At 33.8% G+C, this 20,731-nt stretch overlaps 1 long non-coding RNA gene across 1 annotated transcript; it reads left to right on the top strand.

Annotated features, from left to right (window-relative positions):
- Positions 1–111: 111 nt before the first annotated feature.
- LOC149919112 (uncharacterized) lies at positions 112–19,503 on the top strand. Its single transcript, XR_016464775.1, has 3 exons — positions 112–218; positions 18,809–18,928; positions 19,408–19,503. It is a non-coding gene; the product is annotated as an uncharacterized LOC149919112 (long non-coding RNA).
- The last annotated feature ends 1,228 nt before the right edge of the window (positions 19,504–20,731 follow it).

Raw genomic sequence — 20,731 nt, 5'->3', positions numbered from 1 at the left:
AACTATGGAATTGCTGAGGTACTCGGAACTGGGAACCCTTAGAGAAGGCTCATTGACCACTCGGTTGGTAACCAGTTCTCTTCAGTACTTCTCGGGAATCTAAACAAACTCTCAGCCCTCATCCTGGGGCTGTTTTCCCTGCTCAGATATCTGGACTCACTGGACAACAGATGTTCTTAACCTCACTGAAGTAAAGGTGGTGGAATTTGCTGGAAAGGGTATGTAGAATACAACACAGGACACAATAATAATGTATTCATAAAGAAAAGTAATTATTTGGCATTGTGTGGCCATGTTTAACATGCTGAGTATAGCTGCTATGATGTCACAAAGATAGATCTTTGTGAACTCATATGAAACTTCGAGATATGGTTTAGCTCCGCATAGGTTAAATTTCACAGTTTAAATACGTATTGCATTCATACACTTTATGTTTGAAAACATGACTGGTGAAGCAATGTATTTTGACAGCATGACAACTTCACACTAAAAAATTGGCATAGCTATAATTTAATCACTTGTTAATTATTCATTTGTCTTTAAGGATATGAGTTGACTTCTATTTTAAAGTGTATCCTACTGGTGTCTTATGGAGTTATTGGAGTTATGTGTTGATTAATGTTGAAGCTTTGAGGAAAACAGAATATTTTAGGACCCCCTCCCCCCCCCCCAAAAAAAAAATAAAATTAGCTGTAATAAGAAAGTAACAAGGAAACTGTCCAGTTGGAATAATCTGAAGTGGTGACAAAACTTCAAATAGGAAATGGTAAAATTAATATAAACTATAGTTCCCCACCATGATACTCATGCTAATATTTAATGCTCATTTAAGACAGTGCAAATGAAGCCAAAGGGAAAGCCTTAATCGTCAGCTGGAGTCCATCTTTGCACAAGAGATGAGTGAATTGGGTGTATGTCTGTTTGATGTGAAAAATATCCGGAAACATTAACAAGTCCGACTCTGGGCAGGCATGGTAGAACCTCAACTTAACTAGCTTAGAAACATTTCTGAGCATGAAGGTATTGAAATAAATAACCAAATGCCTTCAGAAGGTCATGCTGGGCAAAGAATGAGTCAAGCATCCTGTCAAAAATATCTCACTGTATGTTGGTGAGCAAGCAGAGCTTAAGTCAGTACTCCAGAAGATAGATCACTCAAATGAAAATGTCCTGGTACCAATCCAGATTTTGCTCCAGATTTCTAGTAGATCTGACTTTGGCAGCTGACATAGTTTAGAATATGACCATTTTAACTGGTGACTTGATTAAAATAGAAGGCAAAATTGATTTCTTCATGATTTTGAAAAGTATTTGGAAGACAAAATTTCAGAGTGTGCACTGTAAAACTAACACTTCTTTTTTTAACTTCCAAACTGTAAAGCTGCTTTTTTTTTTTTTTTTTTTTTTTTTTTTTTTTTGTGCTAAGTCTTGTGCTAATCATATGCTCAGAAGCAATGTTTTAATGGTAAATAAAATCTGCAGGCACGGAGGGCCATATCCCATTGTCCTAGTTCCTTGATATAGTATCCAATTAAACTTCCTCTAGGCAAATTGACCAAAGGAGCAAGCATCAACACCTGATGTACTTACAGAATCTCTCAGATTGCACTCTTTCTCTCTCTTTTTTTTTTTTTTTTTTTTTTTTTTTGTGACTCAAAATACATTTGACAAAGTGAATAGGATCTGTGAAATCCAATCCAGTTAGCATCTTAAATGCCTCTGCTTGCCACAAATGACCAATTAAGTAGACAAAGGAGCTCCTTTACACTTCAAAATGAGATAAAAATCTCTGCTTCAGATTTCAGAAGTTATTGATCTTAGTTTGAATATATTAAAAAATAAAAATAAACAGACATCACAGCTTGAAAGATAACCCTAAGAAATTAACAAGAGGGAACCCTTTTAATAGGAAAATTCTTCACTGGTCATTAAACACAATCTGTTATATTTCAGCTTTGGTATGATTCATTTAACTTCAGTGGAGCTGAATATACTGGGGACTGATCTTCCAGTTAACATGGTTGTTTCTGAAGTTTTCATTCACTTGTTTTTCATGTATATGTCCTTTTTGTTGATGAAATGAAATCAACATTTTATATTCACATAAAAAAATCATTGTTTCTACTTGAAACACAGTATAGAAATAATGCACTGTAAGTTAATTACTTTTTGAGGTAGGCAGAAAAGGAAAGCTCCTATTTGATGAATGGAAAAATATGGTCTGACAAACAAACACAAGGACACACAAGTTTGGTGCAGTATGAGTAAAAACTCAGAAGCTCAATCCAATTGTGCTCATAAATCCCATACCAGGCCTGTCTTTGTATTATTTTTTCTTCACAAAAATACTCCCAAATTCCAAGATTCAGAAGACTGCAGGACTTGTTCACATATAAAGTATAATTTTGAATGTGTAATGCAAACCTACACATTTCATAGTGCAAGCTGGTGACTGAAAACTGATTTATGTTGAGATTATATTGAATATACTCCCACTGCTTCCAGAATACTGTGATAACACTTTGGCATGTAATGTTGGACTTTGGAGAAACTAAAGCCCATGTAGACTCGTACCAATAAATCAAATAACGTCCAGGAATTTTCCCAGGCACAAGGACAAGACTGTCTAGATTGACTAACTGTTACTAATCCTTTGCACATGCTATTTAACATTCTCTCAGACAATTCCCAGACACAATTCAGGATGTAAAAAGTTCTAGGGACTATTTGAGTTATGCAATTTGTGAGCAGCCATCCTGCTTTGGAGTCTGAAGAAGCTACTGTATTGACATAGATCAGATTGTCCCTGTGAGCTGAAGAGCTTGGGAATGTTCATAGAATCTTTTAATCTCTTGTATAGACGCAACTGCTTGTCTAAATCCAAAATCATGATTCACAATATCCAGACCAGTTATGTTTGAGAGCTTTCTTCCTCTCAGATATGAATTTTTTTTCACTGATGAGTACATCTCAGTTTCTGGATACCTACCTCTAGTTAGTAACACTTTTATGCATGTTGTGAAAATGACAGTTTTGAAGAGATAAATACTTTTCAATTCACTTTATTTATTTATTTATTTATTTTGGTCACTTCAAACAGTGAGATAATGAAAAATGGGTTTTGCTTTGTTTTGTTTTTCTTTTTTATCTCCTTTAAATATAATATTGTTTTACTTTCAAGTGAAAGGACTATTTCGAGTGTTTCCTAAAAACCATATTTGGAAATCCAATTGCGTGCTCATTTGCGTAAGTATTCCCACTACAGGTCAAAGAAATCAGACCTAAGATAGTCAAGTGTTGAATATTACGAATCACAGAATGGCCAGGGTTGGAAGGGACCTCAAGGATCATGAATCTCTAACCCTCCTGCCACATGCAGGGCCACCAACCTCCCCATTAAGTGCCCAGAAGAAAACTGAAGTCTATGATTAAATATTTCATTTAAAATTTTGTTAAGAGAATAAAAAGTGATTTTATTGTTCTGAGGAGATTTAGTAGCTAGTTGACGTTTAGTAGCTAATCTGTCAGATGAAATAAAAAGAATGAGTTAACATTTACCTTTCTTCTCTAAATAAAGCATAACAGAAATCATCTTTCCTGAAACAACTGTTAAACAATACATCATGGTGGAAGGACAGTGCTGGCCTAAGGTACAATTCAAGTGAAAATGTGACTGTGTTTATTTTTTTCAGTTACTTTTGATTGGCAAAGGAAATTTACCATCATGATAATCATCAGGAAAAAAAACACGTTAATGTAAAAGAGAAGGCAGAACTTGAGCATATTTGAAACAAAACAAACAAACAAAAACTGATAATTTACATGTAAGAAAAATGAAAATTTACTTTAATCTGACAAATATTTTCTCTTGATTAGTCAACTGAAGAGACAAATTATTTCAAAGTAGCTTGTCAAGTTATTTTGGTCTATTTGGAAGTCAAAGCGGCTGATGCAATAAATTGGTTGAAGCTAGGAGAGCATTTGTTAGTAGACCTTTCTTTTAATATCTCAGTGGCATGCAGGTTATGAAGATTATAGAATATCTGTCCCTATTTTTTTTTTTTTTTTGGTGAAGTGAAGGAAATGTAGTAAAGACATCTTATCCTGTTTCTGTACACGGAGAAGCACTGAATCACTTCTTCAAGTCCCTCAAAATGTTACATTTGCTTTACTTCTGTATTTCAGTGAACAAAACATTATACATTTATCTTACTATTACCACAGCTTCTGTTTAGCAGATTGACAATTCTGAATGCTATGACATACATGTGCATCAGTATCAATAAACAGCAATAAAAAGCAATCAGGGAAATTGAAGGGGGTTAAAGTTCTGAGGAATAATTCAACATAAAGCAAATAAATTTGAAAGTGGCCATTTTACTTCTAACTACTAGTCTGTCAGGTTTCTTCAGCAGAGTCCTGACATAGCACTGGGCAAAAATACATATTTATTTTTTTTGTGGAAAGAGCACTGAATTAAATATGGCTTTTACTGTTTTGCAAGTGCAACTTTTCACAGAGCTCTGTGGGGAGCTGTATAGACATAACCAGAGATGATTCATAATGTAGGAAAATAAGAAATATTAGTAGAGTTAATAAACTAAACTGTCAAATGCTGACTGCCTCAATCCTCATCATTTCTACTGGCTACTCTGCGTTGGTTTTTGTTTTTGTTTTTGTTTTTTGAATAATATATTCAACAGGTATCTATCCCAAGCTTTGACTAGAGACAGGCAGTCTTGTTAAAAAAAGCTTATCATTTTGCTACTTGCAACTTCTACTGTGTAAGGGTTTACAGTATGCTTTTGTTTGTTCAAAAGAATGATTCTAAGTTCTGCAAAAAAAAGTTGTATGCAGAAAGACTTATTTTATTTAACTTAAACAATAGAGCCTACTGATGTCTTCTTTTTCTTTCCTGTTTTCTTGTTATGTTTGCTTCAAAAGAATATACTTCAGAAGATGAAACCACAATTCTTAATATTTGGACAGAAAAAGGAACTAAAAGCCATTTAACAGATTAAGGCCAGAATACATTCCCCACGTCTTGGAAATGTGGACTGCGGCACTGAGATTTCAACTTAGATCAACCTAAGTAACTGAAGTCTTATTTTCTAACAATACTGGTGTTTTCTTACCTTTTGTTGTCCTGAGGATGCAGGTTCAGACTTCAATAGAAACTTCAACATCAATAACAGTCAATAGTGGCATTTTTCTTCTAAAATAACAAAGAAATTGTCAATGATAAATGTAATTAAAAAAATGCTAATAGAAATTTTCCTTAGAAAAGGAAAGGCAGTCAGGCCAAGAAACTACAGCAAAATCTTCCTAACATTTTCTGCTTCAAGACTTTAAAGTGCTTTACTTTTTAAGTTTCTTTACCTTTTCAGTGTATCTTTTGGGGGTAATAAGACTTTCTTTTTGTTATAATTGTTTGCTGCAGGATGAAAGATGACCCTAAATGTGATTCTCTCCCCCCTTCTGCTGTCAGATATTGTACAACAACAAAATCATATCAACTCTGACTTACTGAACTCCACCAAAATGGCCACCGTTTGCATATATATACTCTTCAGGTTTATGTGCTTTTAAACTATTAAAAAAGAATAACAAATCTCTTTTATAAATATTGGAGAAATCAATACATATTGTAAAATAAACTTGAAGGCTTTATGGCAAACTCATTGTCTTTTGCCACAAACACACATCTCTGTATCTACTTACATATATATGTGTGGCCGAACATGCGTGCAATACTTCCTATTAGAGTTTGGAATTTAAATAGGAGTGGAGCAGTGGTGTTTAACCTACTGTGGGACAGACAGAAACCCTAATATTGTGTAATAATAATCATAGCTCAAGCTGCTGATGTGAGTTCTCTTGGATAACAACAGGGTCATTCTTTCTATTCTAAGTGATATCAGTAGTAGTCCAGAAAAATAAGTCTGTGCAACGTAGAAACATCCATAATGTGTTATAAACTGCTGATGGCATATTTTGACTTATACAAAATCCCTATTGGCATTATGTTGGTAATATATGCACTGTATTCTCAAAGACTGAATAGTAACACAGAAAAAAGAGAGAAAAATCCACCCAGGAAAGTCCTAATGAAAATTGATTGAAGAGGCTGGAAGAAAGAGATATAGTTTGTCTATTCAGTATGAAAGCTAACTGCAGTTTTTCTCTCTCCTTTTTTTTTTTTTTTCATCTCACTTAAAGACTAGAAACAAAGATCTCAGGATTTTTAATGGAGCTTTGCCATTTTTAATTAACCAGGAATTTAAACTATTTTAATAGAAAATGTTCTCGGTGGACCTGTGGGTTGTTTTGTATCAACAGGTTCCAACAAGAGAAGCCAGTTGGAGTTAAGTATATCCATAGTTTTGAAAATACTAAAAAAGGCAATTTTATGTTGAACATTCAAATGGAGAAAAAATTAAGGATGATTATGTGCCTAACTACTAAACTAATAAATACTGTGTATTTGAGGAGAATTGTGTCTAGGTTTTGGTGGGTGGTTGTTTTATTTTTTGTAATTTTTTTTGTTTGTTTGCCTGTTTTTATATCCAGTGCTTAGTTTTTTTTTAAGTAGAAGTAGTTACAAAATTGCTGACTCTTTTCATTATCTGGAGTGGATTTTTTTGCATAATCATTTGAAGCACCAGAGATTTTTAAGGTAAACATTTTAATGAACAAACAGCTTATTAGTGTACCCACACAGTTTAGGCAATTCTTAAATAGTCAGCAGCTGAAAGTGAGATTTCAGGATCATTATTTTTGGCAAAAATGTACTTCCATTATCATGATTTGTTTATTTTCATTGAATGAATATACTTTCCAAGTTTTTAGCTTGGAATACTGAGGAACTAGCTAGAAACGAAGACCTTCTTATCTGTTTACCTTTTCTCAGATATTAAACAATCCACATCTAATTCTAAAAAGAAAAAAGAAAAAAAAAAAAGTGCTTTCATCTTCTTGGTAGTTGGACATCCAAAAAACTTAATCTTGAAGTATGAATGTTTTTAAAATTCACAACAAATAAAGCACATAAATAGCTCTTAAATCATGATGTTTTCAGCAAGAGGAGGTAAAAGTTATAGAAACTGGGGGAAATGAGAGTACATATTTTGTTATTCAGAAACTAGAAAAGGGTGATTACACTGCACTGCTATAGAGGAAAATCAAGCTCACTGTGGAGGATAATCAAGGAAGTAGAAAAGGCTTTGAGGGAGTGTAAAACGACTGGAAGGAGAATATGTGCTGATAGATGTGTTCACAGCTAAAAGAGTGATACCTCTGTAGCATAAAACTGCATGGTGGAAAAGAGGAAAAGTATCAACAATTGAGCACAAGATTTTGTTTTAGCAGAAAACTTTTGCTAACAAGAAGAAAAAGAATATTGTTTACTGGCAATTATCTGGAATCTTTTTTGTTTAATAACCAAATGAACATTAACATCTGAATCAGATACAGTAACTGCCAAAACAACTTATTTTTAGAATAAAATTTATTGAGAGTATTCTCTAAATATAGGGATATTTTGAAAGCTTAAGGTACAAGTTTAAGTACCATTTTCTGATTCTATGACAGCTAAACATAATGGAGACTGGCATACTAGAAAAGTTGGAGATAAGAAGATTTTTGTAGGAATTAACAAACTATTGGTTAAGCACAAGAATACCGATAGAATGCATCTACATTAGTGCTCAGGAGAATACTTTTGAGATCTCTCTTGTCCTCCCTCTTCTAGATTGGTTGTCTCATGTCCCTTCTGGTTCATATTATGGAATGCTCTAAGAGTTCATGAGCTACATTTCTCCTGGAGGGACCTAACTCTGGAATGTATTCCAGGACCACATATAATATTATCCAATTGCTATCTCACAGGATCAGACTCAGTTTATGCCAAATAACTCCCCTTCATCATCAGTAGTTCCACTCCACAGAGTCACTTCTATTTGGCTGTACAACTTGTTAATTCAGGCCACAGCTAGTTCTGCAAAGTGTCACATGCTCCACTTTCACCACTCAGAAACCTATACAACATCATTTACACAAATCAAAATTAGAAGAGGAGAGGAAATTGAGATGAAGTTATATAGTTAGAAAAAAAAAATCATACTAACAAAAAGATTTAGTCCAAAAAAAAATTTGATATATTCAGTTTTGTATCTAGAGACCTTCATGCAGCAGGAATATCTATTTTATATGTCCTAGCAAACATCTTTAGGTATATGTGCACATATGTTTATATAAACACAAGAAAATATTCAGGGTTCCATAACATGGTACAAAATTCAAATTATAACAAAATTTAAAATTAATTAGACTTTTACCAAAATGCACTGAAGGATTTTTTTTCTCTACAGTGCAGCAGAAATACTGGCTGTGCAGTGCTGTGTATGATTTATTTATAGGCAGCTAATGAAGACATATCTAATCATCATAATTAATTGGTATTTTTGAGCTTTGGGGCCTAATCATAGAAACTTTCATATGTTGGCACAAACTGATTTTAGCTGTGAGGCAAAAATTCATAGGGAAACTTGATATTTCTTTGTTCAAGTTTCCTTTCCGTTGAGCCTCACTACTGTGAGCTGAGTATGACTTAACCCTCAAAACACCAGATGAAGGTCTATAAAAATTAGCTAAGAGAGGAGGACTTACAGGGACTCCATGTAGAACAGTTTCATATTTGCTCTGGGAATTTGCTCGAATCAGGCCAAACTTTAACTCTGATTAATCAGCATCACATCAGTAAAATAACTGAGCCATTTTCATAGCAACCTTTACAATTTTGAGATGTTTTTCATTGTTTTTTATTCTAAACTCATTTACACAAAAATCTAACATCATACATCTCTGTACATGTGTTATTCACTTGTGGTTATGTATTCATGCAATTGACTACATTGCCTGTTACTAATAGTCAATACACTCGGGTAGCTCCAAAAGTAAAGCCTTCTATTTGTTTCCAAGGAAAAACAAACAGATATAAAGAGCAAAACAACAATATTTGATACAGCAAATTCTGTAAGTGTTACAAAACACTTCTTTTCAACACAGTTACCACCATTAGCTATGCATTTTTTCCAGTAATTAACAAGAGCCTGCATGTCACACTCATAAAAATCTGTACCACCAGAGGTGATTCACTGTTTAACAGCTGCTTTGACAGCGTTATTGCTAGGAAAACATTGCCTATGCAGTCCATCTTTCATCAGTCCAAACAGATAGAAATCAGCAGGTACTGCATCCAGACAATATGGTGATAGGATAGTTCAGACAAAGATTGGCGACATGCTCCGCAGTCTTCAAATTGATATGAGGCTTGGTGTTATCATGTTGAAAGAGAAAGCTTGCCTTCTTTTCTGGCCTTAGTCACTGTTGCAATGTAGCGGTCAGATTTGATGGTTTATCCCAGTTCCAGCCCTTTTCTATTCCAACAGACAGTGCACATCACTTTGCCTGTTGAGGGCTGTATCTTGAACTTTTTCTTCAGTGGGAAATGCACATATTGCCATCCCATGGATTGCTGTTTTGACTCTAATTTGTAATGTTGACACCATGTCATATAACTGGTAATGATACAACTCAAGAAATTGTCATCTTTAACCACAGGCTGATAGAATCTGACAAACTTCCATATGATGTTCTTTCTATTCCTGTATGAGCATTCATGATAGCACGTATGCAACTTCTGCTATATTCCAGTGCTGCCACCATAATTTCCAGTGCACTGAAGATGATATTCAGCTCTATATACACATCCCTGGTTGTAATCCATCAATTCACATGGATGATCTGATCGAGACACTCTTCATTTCATGGTGTGAAAGCTGTGCATGGGCCTCCAGAACACAGCTTGTCTTTCCTTACATTGTCATCACTGCTGAAACCCACTGCCTACTGTGCTCACATCTATTGCTTGGTCTCCATAAACATGGATGAGTGAATGAATGAGTGTCAGCAGGTGACATTTTTTTTCTGCATGGGGGAATTCAGTGACACACTTTTGCTTCAAATGAACTTCCATGACAGACACTATTTTGTCAGATTGCACCTTTACTGCCATTTGTCACACAGCAACAAAATTTAATTGTACACTGGCAGCAAGGTTCAGCCATATCATCAACTTCCGCCTCTGATATTGTGGGTCAGCACAATAAAATAGGAGGCATTATTTTCAGAGCAACCCTCTTAGAGTGAGTTGGAAGTCTGATTTTACTTGCATTTGCTGAAATTAAAGTTCTTTTTATTTTAAATGAGGACAATTCCCCCATAGGTATTACAGAATTAAATCTGTTCTCATTTCTGTTTTAAATACACATGTACAAAGAAATATTTGTAGGGTGGAATTACATAAATAATCTGTGGATGTACAAATATGTTCTCTAGAACATCCAGTCTTTCAGCTACTATTGATGAATCTACCTTTCATACATCTGAAGTGAGTACTTCCAACTTGCTCTGTCATAAATGTCTTATGTAACCTAGCTATTTGAAATGCTACCTATTGTAACTGTCTTCCATCTTGCCAGGTATTGGCTACTGGATCAGGGAAAATTTATACTCTTTGCCAATACAAAATATAGTAGAGGAAGTAATAGATTGCACTGTGTTTATTTTCCTGTTTAATCTAAGCTCATATAAATTCTATTAAATATATCGACTTGTATTAATGTTAAAAGTGATAAGTGGCAGAATAACTCTACCAGAGTCTTAAGTCTCTCTGAGTTTATCAACCATATGAAAGAAGAATCTGAACTTCTTGTTGTAGGAGCAGGAATTCTTAAGAACTATTTCTAGGCCTGCTCACAAAGAAAAGGTCATTAAATACTTCCCTTACATCCAGTAAAGTGCTTGAACTCAAAAAAACAATACAAAGATGTACCAGTGTAGTGCTTAAGTGGTACGCATACCATTCCAGCCAGTGCACTTTAAGGGTATCATATGAAGCTAATTAGATGCCTATATGAGTAATCTATCGTTGCTGGGACTTAAACAACTGGTTTCCTATTACAAAAGAAATAACTTTATTTCTCTAAAACTATTTGTCAAGGAAAAGTACTTTCAGATATTTTAAGTGTCCTATCTGAGTTCCAAAAGAAAATTATTTGAACCATTAAAAAACAGCGTTAGTCCATTCTTCAAGAGGAGAAATGAGAAAAGACTGCATGATTTAAGTGAGTCTATCAGGAGGAAAAAAAAAAAAAAAAGAACACAACAACAGGGACAAAGTTAAAAGTAGCAACACTTATATCATCCTTTCAGTTTCCAGACATGAACTAGTAAGGCCATTAATACTACAGTTTTTAACAGATGGCGATTCTAGGTTGGACATACACATACATCATCTTAGTTTCACCCTCTTTAATTCCCACTGAAGTCAGTGGGAATTTCATCTGTGTAAAGGAGAACAGAAATGGACCTTGGGAGATATTTTTCCTTTGTCTTAAGCGACATATAGTTAAATGCAGGAATTAACAAAGAAATGAAACTGTCATGGGGTACTGAATCACTGAAATTTTGTTTTAATGCTCATGAAATAAAAGTTTGTTAATATTTAACTTTCTGAAGGCTAAAATGAAAAATCCAAGAGTGAATAAATTGCCCATAGAAAGTCTATATTTGCATTCCTTTATCTGATGTCATTTTCCTTGAGGATTCACAAACAGTCAGGGCAAATTATCTACTTTCTTGTTCTTCAACATACAGGCATAACAAAATAATGTATATATGACCAGAAATCTGAGGAAGTTATAATTTTTGTGAGCCTAAAATCTTTTGAGTTGGAAGGGACCTCTAAAGATACACAAGCCTTTTGCATTCTTAGTAATAATTTACACTTTTAGACGTAACTTCAGCTTTAGATGACCCCATAGAATGCTTTTGATCTTTAACTAGTACAAAGACATAGGAAAAAATGTGTTATTTTATGCACAGTTTACATAGCCGCATCATAAAAAGCAGAAAAATTCCCTTGTGCATTTTGGTATATGGTGATCTAGGCTGTAAACCTATTCTGACGAATTGTGTTTATTATGATTGATTGAGCTAATTGAACAACAACACAGATATTCCCTGTAGGTGCATTTTTCTCTGATAATATTTGTATAATAACAAAAAAAGGGGATGTTTCCAGTTCTCAAAAAATAATTATCTTAGTTTTTCTTTGCCTGCCGGAACAGATTGCTTGTCTGACTGACACTAGTCAAGCAGGTAATCAGGCTGTTCTCAAAGCTTGACCATACTAAATTTAACCATTAAATGTCTTAATAGCTTTTCAGAATGAGATGTTCAGTATATCATTCTTAATGCCAATACATATAAACTATTTTTCTGAATTGTACTGTATCTGCTTTAACAATGTTGCATGGTCACAAAAATATTCCTTAGCCTTCTCATCAGGCCATGACTCTCCTAATACATTTAGTGGTCATATTTCTTTGGCTTCCAAGGAGTTTCTGAAAGGCCTGATAAAACTTCGCACTTCACTTGTCTTTGTTACAGTGATCTTTGTGCTTAGTGGCATCTATACATCTTTGTCAGAAAAATGAGGAAAAAGCCTAAAATAACCTTTCATGAAGAATCAAAAAAGTGCTGACCAGAATATTATATTTAACTCCTTAAATTGTACAATGACTTCCTCAGAAACTGCAAATCATTGCCTTCTTATTTATGAGATTCTACATTACTGAGATATATTTTTTAATAGAATGAAATAAAATAAAAAAAGTGGAGATCAGCTTCTCTTGGGTTACTTCAAATGTCTAATGCAAAGGTGAATGAAATTCCAGGCTTAAAAGACTGAGAGAAAACTAAAAACTTCCGAATGATAATCCAGGATAGATCAGATTGTAGTTTATATTTAATGCAGGATAAATTTTGAGTAGTTTTTCTCATGAAATCTCTAATATCTTCTCTTCCTATTTTGATAAAATGTAGGATATGAAAAAAAAAACGTTTAAAATACAACAGACCTAGTTGATGTGTTAAATCTAACATACTGAAAATAGTTTTAAATTTAAAGGAAGACAACAGTCTGACTCATGACATCAAACTAGTTAACAAGTTAGTGGAAGGCAAACTACTTTATTCAAAGAGAAATGAAGACTAGGAATACATACTGTAAAAGTCCCATATAATAATCTGAAGGAGAAAATCTATATCACTCATTAATTAATGATTAATAGAATTTCCATGATGTGATATAACATTAAAAGTGCACTAAGGCTGTGCTGTGTTTAGTGAGTTGGCTTATAAAGCTACCAGCTGGAGCTAAAAAAAAAAACAGACAAATTTTAAAAAAGTGTTTTTGAGATCAGCAATTACTTTATAGCCTCACAGTGTTCTTTATTCAACAGTTCTTTTTTTTTTTTTTTTTGTTTCAGTTCAGCAAAATCCTTGATTTAAATTGTGAATCGGCAGCAGTCAAGTAAAAGTGAAAACATTGATTGGAGCTTTCATTTACCTGTGCATGCTTTCCAAAATGTTGGTCAAAATAAATATTCTTCTGAAACATAAGAGAAACTGTGAATACTGATAGTAACAGGAACATTATGGAACTGGGCAGCCTGATCTAGTGGTTAGCAATGCTACACACAGCACAGGGGTGGAGCTGGATTACCTTTAAGGTTCCTCCCAACCTAAACCATTGTATAATTCTATGATTCTACGATTGATTGTATGATTCTATGACTGTTCTGAATTTTAATTAAAATAAAATACTTTTCTAAATAATATCCCACATTTGAATGCCACATCTGAAGATTTGCAAGATTTCTTTGTGCAGTAAAACTCACATAAGGAATGTTCAGGCAGCCATCCCAAAAACTCTTGGGGAATCACTCAGGACAAAAATGTGTCATGTAAGCAATCACAAAAAAAAAAAAAGTTCAGGAAGACCATTAAGTAGAGAAAATCATTGAGCTTCTGTTAATAGTTTATGTGTAGCCCATCTTCCAAAAACAAAGAAAGTTGAATTCACAGAATCATCAGTATGTAAAGACATTCCAGCCAAAGCTTTGATATGTACTGTTCAACTGCAAAAAATAGCGTGATTGACAGAACCCTGCTGTTTTCCAATCCCTATAAGTATTTCTTTCTTTACCTATATGTATCACCAGGACATTTGAACCAAATAGTGGGATATTTTGATCACTAAAGAGAAAACAATTTCTATTGTTTGATGGAAAGCTCAATTTTACAAGGATACCCAGTGACTCGTCCTATCACTTCACTGCATGCACATCTAAAACACGATTGATTCCGACACATCTGTTACCAGCCAGTTACTGGTGACAGAATCCTATGAATAAAAATCAGAAGCTATGTGTTGGTAGGGACATCACAATACTTTCAAAGTATTGTGTATGGGTATATGGGTTCAGTCCATGAAATAGATTATTGACTTCTTTCCCAATGATTGCCAGATAATGAGCAAGAGTTGCCTCATCATGAGACATATTATTTTATACTGGCTTGTTAAACAGAAACAATATTTGATCATGACAAACATTAGCTGGCATGTCTTATTAGTTTTAATGAGGAGCTGTATGTTATACAGTGTGTTATATAGTTATATAATTCTAGAGAATTTTGTCCTGACTTGAAAGGGTACATACTGCAACAAAAGACTTTTTCCCTTTTATCTGTTGATGTGCTGTTGGTGATTTGGTCTAAAATGTGTAGACTGTATTGTTTTGCTCGACTATAATGTATTTATACAGACAAAGCTAGTCACATCAGAGGCTTCATCTGTCATCCACCATTCTTTATGTATTTCCTGGATTTTCTCTCATGTGTAGTCTTTCCAAAGATTAAAGAACTGGCTAAGCCAGCTTCTCTATTTTCTGTTCATTACCACAATATCACTGTTATTTTTTTATCCTTATAAGAGAAAATATGTACGGGGAAGATATTTTATGTGATTTGACTAAACTATAGAAAGAGTATCAAATAAAAAGGTAAGGATAGTATTTATCTGTGTATCTCAGACAGCGTGAACAAGTCTGATAGAAAATGTATTCTATTTTCAGAAAGAAATAGCAATGGTGGAATTGGTTGGTTGTGCAATTTTTTAGCTCACCTGGCAGCTCCATGCTGATACCTTATTTATCAGGTCAAATTCAATTTGGTTAAACTATTAAAAGTTCTACCTTTTTTTCCTCAAATAGTTCTTCACTACTCCATTTCTTAATCATGATGGAGAAAGCCATCTTCCAGCTTGAATGTTAGTTTAAATTCAATTCAAGTGCCAATATCTTACTGTTTATATTCTCTTTAAATTTTATAACACTTTATCCATCCATAAAATAGCCATTTCTCTTAGTCCACAAAGATAAATTTCTGGTCCATGTTTTCTTCATATCTTCTTGTCTACTTCAACACCCAATGTACTCAAACTAATCTTATTCAACACATCAGTTCGTCACTTTGTTACAGTTGATTTTTTTGCTTACACATTACATTTAATCTACCAGTTCAGTTTGATCAAGCATAGAGCTTCTCTCCAAATTCAATACATTTCTGAGAGATCAGTTCATGTCTTGAGTTTTATTTAAAATTTTATCTCAGAATCTTTCATTAATTTTTAAACAATATGCTCCACAATATTTTCAGTCATATCCTCCAAGCTTGAGAGAATCTTTCCGTGTATAATTGCCGTAACTCAGCATTATTTTCCTTCTTACAGTAGTTTGACTGTTTCTATCATGTTTTCTGGTTCCTTGTAGCTCTCATTTATCCAAAAGCATTGACTTCTTGCCCTATACTCAGGATGGAGTTCTACTTTATAAGAAATCCTTTTTGCTCACTACAAACACATACAATGCCTAGTACAATAGGATCCTGATCCTTAGATTAGTTTTAAATTTTTGGACAATGAGCAAAATTAATAATACGATGATTTGGTGATGGAAACTGTATCATTTCTACTTTCCACCAGAAAACTACTGAACTACTAATGGACTGACCTCAATACTCCAGATTCTGCATGACTTAAATCATGCAGTAGAACACTATGAAACTAAGGGATGCTTACCAGAGAAATAACAAAGTATATGAATAGAAGCATTTTCCTTTTACATAAAGTTCTGCTCATATGTACTGTTATTTTAACAGCGTGATTTTTTTGTTTTACTCTTCCATAAGACTTATTAACAAATTCTTTTGATTATTACAAAAATGATGATGATTCATACATCCTTTCTGTGACCTTCAAAGAAGGCATTTGTCTCTCCTACTGTACATGATCCATTGAGATCAATTTTCAAAATCCACTAAATCTCAAAAATATTTTAGGTTCTTTTTCCAGGCAAAAAGACTGTGACAGAAGGTAAAAAGGAGCACCCTAGGCAGGTAATTCAGTTATGTGCAAAGAACCACTTTATCTTTCTGAAAAGCAGATAAGGCTCCTAGTAGGAGAGGACCACATACTCAACCAGCCTTATGGGCCTATGCTATGTCTCATACCACTAGAAAATGTCTTGATGAAGTGGAATGTGATGTTCTGGTAATTAAAAAGACATTTTAATTAAAGTACATTCCTTCAAGAATAAACTATTTTATGTGAATCTCCCCTGGAAGGTGCCTGGTTGATTTAAATGGTGTTGTTGTTTTTGACTTTTTTTCATTCTATTTAGTTTCTCACATATTGAGATTTAAGTACAGTTAATTATAGTTGATTCTGATCACATCAGCTCTCACACAGAAATATGTAGGATGCTCCTTTAAAGCTTCATGAATTTTTCCAAAGCATGAAGCCTTAAATAAACCCTATTCTTTCTGTGAAAATCTCTAGAGTACAGAACTTTCGTGTCACTAGATTTAGTTTGTTAAGATTTTTATCTGATTTTTTTTTTTTTTAAAGTGACAACAACTGTCAATCTATCACCAACTTCCTAGAGATGCTTCTTCTGTCTCCCTAAATTTAGACTACATATAACTCACCTTGTAAACACAACTGAGTTATTCAGGCTCTCAGAGGAAAACTCAACAACGCTGTGGTTATTTTATGGGAAACTTATGAAGGCAAGCAAACACAACTCCATACACTGAATTTCTCCAAAGTTTACAGAGATTATTCAACGTAAATTTATGGTGGCAAGAATACAATTTCTTATGAGTTTGTTAAAAAGGAATGAAAGCCTTTTGAATAGTCTGGTGTACACACGCAAGGCATTAGATAGATTGCCATTATTTAACTTGTACCCTGGGCTACAATAAGCACAGTATAGCTAATTAGTAAAAATAAATGATTATCTTTGAAAGTATTGTTGTAACATCATCTCTAGTGATGTGTGCAGTTCAATGTGTCTACAATATAAGAAGGATATAATATAAGAAGAATATAAGAAGGATATTAGAACAGTTCCAAAGGGTGGCAGCAAAGTTGGTGAAAGGTTTATAGAGTGTGATGTGTGAGGAGTAGTTGAAGATACTTGGTTTGTTCAGCTTAGAGAAGAAGAAATGGAGGACTGACCTCGTTGCCCTCCACAACTTGCTCATTAGGAGATATATAGAGAGAGATGCTGATCTTTTCTCTCTGGTGATCAGTGATAGGAGGCGACAGAGTGGTTAAAACATTATAAGCAGAGCTCAGATTGGAGAGTGAGAAAAAGTTCTTCACCAGAGGATGGTTGAGCCCTGGTACAGGTTCTCCACAGCAGTGGTCACGACCCCAAGATGCCAGAGTTCTAGCATTTGGAAAATGTTCTCAGACATAGAGTTTGAACTTTGAGTAGTGCTGTGCACAGCCAGGACTCAATGATCCTTGTGCACCACTTCCTACTCCAAATATTCTATGATGCTAATCATTCTAACATTCAGCATTATATATCCAAATTCTCTGAGAGGAGCAGTAGTAAAGAAATCCCTTCTGCTAAATGCCTTAGTACCAACTTATGTTTAACAATTTTTTTCAGTGCACATTTATGACCATGAGGATGAATGTATTCAGTAATCTCCCTCACCATTTTCATCCATCGTATATACAAGAAAAAAAAACACCAAAATTAAAACCAAAACTTGTTATTCTATGATCATTTCCAGAACTTCCAGTGTCTTCTTTTCCCATATAAATCCTGTCAGGTCAAGGTAAGAGTAAAGTTATTGGCTTCTCTCTTGAAAAGCCCTGTTTAGTTCTATTCAATTGCGTATTTTCACAAAGCTTGTGAAAACTTGCTCTCTGCTACACATCTGCCTTTTAAAACCAATTGACGCTGCCAACTCATTTCAAAAGTTACTGTTGAAAAATAGACCTTTGTATACTTGTGTACTTGAACATACGTGAACACAAACCCAACATATGGTTACAGTAACTAGATTTATTTAGGAAAACAGGCAAATTCAGATTCCTAAATTAAATTAATTATAATTAATAGGAAATAATAACCAATAATTACATATACTATTAGTATTTTTTTTAATTCGAGATATTTAGTCACTAGAAAATAAGCCATATAAGCAAGTGGAGAGATACCACTGAAAAATGGGAAACACAAAGGGAAATACTAAGGGAAAAAAAAAAAAAACAAAACAGCATAACAAACAAAAAACAGAACAGATGCAGTTAAACAGAACTTTGGCAATATAATGCTCACCTAAAATGCAGAAGCATAATTAAGTGTAGAAGCAAAATCTATTTCCATAAGTAGCTGTTTATAATCATATACAATTGGCATGTCATTATTCACAATACACAAAGAACAAATGAGAACAGAAAGCAATATTAGACTCACAGAATTAAGCTCCTGATTAAGTCCTCATTCAAATAGCTAAGCTTCTCAATCTCTTGTTTCTCAAGTATGGCCACTAAAACTCACTGACAACATCATATGCAAAACATTTGTCTCCTGCCTGTTCTCCATAAGAACAACATGAAGCTTAACAAGGGACAGAATGGCTACAGCCCATCAGATTCGAGGTAAAAAATTATCCAAATGATATTAAAAGTATCAAGCAAGAGAATACAATCTTCACTTCTTAAAAATAATTGCCTATTTTTTTTTTTTTATTTTATTTTTACATTAGCAATAAATTAATTCTTATTTTGCATTGATGTAAACCTAAAGGTGACAGAATGTGCATTTATAAATTGTGGACTGATCTGGAGTATTCTTCATGAATATTGACTGTAATTAAAGGTAATAGGAAGTTTCTCTGCCTTGTTAAATAAAATACTATTCCCCAAGATTACAAAAGGAATTAAGAGATTTTCTTGCTCATCTTTTACTTGATTATTCAACTTTTTTAACTGTCTTCAAGGTATGAAGTTATGCTTCTTGCCACACTGGGCATAATTTTTTTTTGAAAAGATGAATGCAAAAAGCACCATCTCACTTTGTTTACTTCTCAGAATATTCCTAAACTAAACAAAAAGTTTTGTTTTATTTTCTATTTCAGGAAGGAATTTACGGTAAACAAAACAGGAATGTGTTTTCACATCTCCTCATGCCAAGGGACATGATGACGCATTACTTCAGAGATGCATCTGTCATATTGAGCTACATAAAGTGACATGATAGAATGTGACATGTTGATGAACAGTGTGACACAAACTACATATTTCAATATATCATTCAACTCAGAATCATAAGAAGTCCAAGATTTAAAAGGAACAGAGAAAAGGAATAGAGATCTCTGGATTTCAGAGATTTTATTTTTTTAAATTTCTTTTCTCCTAGTAACACTAAAGATTGCCTGAAAAATATGTACCTAAACAGCAGTACTTCATTCCTGTGTGACTAGCATCTTGTTAGTCACACAGAAAATATAATTATTTTCTTATTATGAATTTCTAGCTGCAAAAAATACCCAGCCTTACACGTAGGAAAGAGTAGGAAAGGGTTTTTTTTTGTTGGTTTGTTATCTTTTGTTTTTAAGGATATCGAATCTTGTTCTGGCTCTGTGTATTACCAAGTTGTGAATATTGTAGGCAAAAAAGAAAAGGTAAATTTACATCAAGAGAAAATTACAAAAAATTTATAACAGCTGACAGCTGCTGTTTATGAGAAAGTATTTTAGTACAGCAGTTATTGTACTGTACTATTACCAGACTGTGTTATAGTTATGATATATATAGGAGTTTGGATGTAGAAAGAGCACAGTATTGGTTACTTAAACAAAAACATCTATTCCGTTCTAAATTACTTGAGTAGTGTTCATATGTTGTATGTAAAGCCACAGGAGAAAGTATATTGGGAGTGAAAATATTTGTTATATATAATGTAACTTTAAGAAGTAAAACCTTTCTTGTATTTATTTATTTATTTAGTAGATTTCATAGTTAAACAATAGAGTTGCAGATTGGAATTATAATACACACTGAGAGGAAACTAAAAGAAACTCAGAGAAAATGTGAAAAAAAAAATAGAAGTAGAGGAAAAATAAAGGAACTCCATCTTGAAAGTTGTGAAAGAAAATATTCTCATCTCAGTGTTCATAGGATTTTAAGAGAAGAAAAAGGGCTGGGGAAAAAATAGGGTATGCCCATAAGCTCATGTGTTTAAGTCCTCAGGGATCACAAAATAGCCACCCTTCATGAATATTTCTCAGGTCTCCTCTCTATATACAATGGGGTAATGAGGAATGATGAAAATCAGGTCACTGATCACTCAGAGACGCTGAAATTTTCCAGTCTACGATTACTACTTGTACTAAGGCCAAATCCAAGTGTTTATGCAGTCCCAGAAGAACGCCACCATCCACCTTTACTGGTTTCAAACTG

This window comes from Phasianus colchicus, chromosome 2, assembly GCF_987193195.1.
Source record: "Phasianus colchicus chromosome 2, bPhaCol1.hap1.1, whole genome shotgun sequence".
In the NCBI taxonomy this organism is placed as follows: domain Eukaryota; kingdom Metazoa; phylum Chordata; class Aves; order Galliformes; family Phasianidae; genus Phasianus; species Phasianus colchicus.
The sequence above is the reverse complement of the archived record's forward strand: the minus strand, read 5'-3'. Positions and strand labels throughout refer to the sequence as shown.